Source organism: Scylla paramamosain, chromosome 5 (assembly GCF_035594125.1).
Source record: "Scylla paramamosain isolate STU-SP2022 chromosome 5, ASM3559412v1, whole genome shotgun sequence".
Taxonomy (NCBI): domain Eukaryota; kingdom Metazoa; phylum Arthropoda; class Malacostraca; order Decapoda; family Portunidae; genus Scylla; species Scylla paramamosain.
Window position 1 is genome coordinate 36,587,556 of NC_087155.1, and position 2,500 is coordinate 36,590,055.

General features: G+C 39.5%; 1 protein-coding gene across 5 annotated transcripts in view; it reads right to left on the bottom strand.

Moving 5' to 3' along the window:
• LOC135100916 (uncharacterized) overlaps positions 1–2,500 on the bottom strand; it is a 21,818-nt gene that overhangs the window by 16,429 nt on the left and 2,889 nt on the right. For 3 of the 5 annotated variants that reach the window (XM_064004513.1, XM_064004523.1, XM_064004517.1), the window contains exons 2-3: positions 1,820–1,980; positions 1,546–1,693 (exon numbers count right to left, since the gene is read on the bottom strand). The exons of the other annotated variants lie outside the window; for them this stretch is intronic. The gene's annotated coding sequence lies outside the window, so the exon portion shown is untranslated. The remainder of the gene's footprint in view (positions 1–1,545; positions 1,694–1,819; positions 1,981–2,500) is intronic. 5 annotated transcript variants of the gene reach the window in all.

Consider the following 2,500-nt stretch of genomic DNA (forward strand, 5'->3'; position numbering starts at 1 on the left):
ATAATGGAAAGACAGACAGCAACAGCCATAATGGACCAAAAAAGTAGATTGTATGCATATTGTATATCTAACTACGTGATGAAAACAAGGACGGCACAGGTTAACAGTTAAATTTGACAACTATTCCTTAACTTTCTCCAGATGATCAAGTCTCCAACTCCCACTTTGGTGATGACGGCAAAGTCATTTCAAATCTTCATCAACGGGGAGAAAGTTCTCAACAATAACATAACAAAGTTCAGTGAAGCCTTAGAAGCGCTTTACTATTATTTTTCAGTATTTGCAATAGAGTACCAAAAAGAAATAAAAAACACAATGTTTTTTAGAAAAAATAATATTTAAAGGAAGTACAAAGGTGCTGTCTACTGTAATGTCATGGGCCAAAAAACTTGAACAGCTTAAATAAAGAGGTAAGCTATGCAGTGTTAAAAACGTGACCTGTTCTGTGTTAGTAGGGAGGCAACAACTGACGGGAAAAATGTGTCTTTAAGATTTTTTTTTTTTTCCGAGCCGGCAAGCCTCAAAATCAGTTATTTGCAAAAGGCTTCAAGTATTTCATGTATATGGCCTGCCCTGCACACACTGACATCAGAACAGTGTAAGCCATCTTTATAAAACATTTAAAGCTAGGAGGAGTTATTGTATGGATATATTGGTTTACTTTGTATTCTGTAAATTTTCATGTAATATTTTAAGATGTATATAATAATGATTAGAGTCAGTATATGCCTGGGAGAACCATCAGGGATGGTGGTGGCGGGTGGGTCAAGACAATGTGCACCCTGGTTTATGCTCCCATTCATACCAAATTATATTTAGTCATTATTGTATGTACATAATTTATTGTGTGGAATGGTCATTATTCTGTAAATTTTTGTTATATTCTATGATGCATATGATTACATGTATAATTCAAATAATGAGAGGCACTGAATTCCCCCAGAATAATTTTTCATTTCTCTCATTAGGAAGGGTAAATTAAGTACACCAGAGGTAAATCAGCCTAAAATTTTACCTCACACAAAGGGTGAATAAGACAAACATTGGGAAAATCAGCATATGGTTTTACCTTAGAAAGTATAAATTATAGATTCCCAAAGGGTAACTAAGCACATCATATCACCTCATAAAACAGGTACATGAGTATATGATTTCACCAACAGAAGGGTAAATTGGTTACACATAGGGATAAAACTGTGCACGAGAGCAGGTTAAGTCGCTGCCCACATAAACGCAGCATCCAGCTTTGGATTGAAAAATGAGATAGAAAAAGTATGAAGGAACAGAAAAGGGGCTACTGTCAGTTGCCTCAGGCACCTGAGTTTATGTGAGGAAAAGAAGATGAGGTTTAGAAGAGGAGAGGTGGTGTTCTACAGATTGAAAATTACAATGTTAGTAAGCATGATAGAATAGTCTGACTTGGAGGAGAGATGGAGGAAAGATCAAAGAAGGTTCAAGCGGAAGGAGAAACGTGGAGGTAACTTGTGGAAGGAGATATGGAGGAAAGAAGAAACACTGGTGGAGAGAATAATTTAGTCAGCTTACCAGTAGTAGGGTCAGTAATGCTGGAATAGGTCATGGAATGGTTGACCTCAGATTTCATGTCATTGGTGGAGGCAGGGGCGGCCTCTAACCCCCTCCTCCTCCACCTCCTCCTCCAGGCTGCTCCTTCCCCCCTCCTCTTCTCTGTCTCCTGTGGGGGTAGAGATAATGATGGTGATTATAAGGACTAGGAGGAAGTAGAACAACATCAACAACAACAGCAATAACAACAACAACAGCAACAACAACAACAACAACAACAACACTTATAACTTACCGTCTAAGGAAGAACAGTGTTGCCACAAACATTAGACACAAAATTAACCCAAACACCAGGCCAACATAGAGGCCAGTGTTGGTAGCAGTGGTAGTAGTAGCAGTAATAGTAGTAGTAGTAGTAGAGGTCCAGGATAGTGTAGGTGCTGTCATTGTCCTGGCCTGAAAAGTAGTAGTAGTAGTAGTAGTAGTAGTAGTAGTAGTAGTAGTAGTAGTAGTAGTAGTAGTAGTAGTTGCAGTAGTAATAGTGGTTGTTGTACTAGAAGCAAGAAGAAGAAAAGAATTTCCCCAGCATTAGGAGGAGGAGGAGGAGGAGGAGGAGGAGGAGGAGGAGGAGGAGGAGGAGGAGGAGGAGGAGGAGGAGGAGGAGGAGGAGGAGGAGGAGGAGGAGGAGGAGGAGAGAGAGAGAGAGAGAGAGAGAGAGAGAGAGAGAGAGAGAGAGAGAGAGAGAGAGAGAGAGAGATTAAGTACAACTGAGATACAACTACATAATACATTCAATTTTAAAGTACACACACACACACACACACACACACACACACACACACACACACACACACACACACAAGTTATAGCATTAAGACAGATGACTATCCACAATATCCTAACCTAACCTAACCTAACTGCCTCATAAATGTCTTATTTAATTGAAGTGACACAAGAATGGAAATTTTATAGGTGA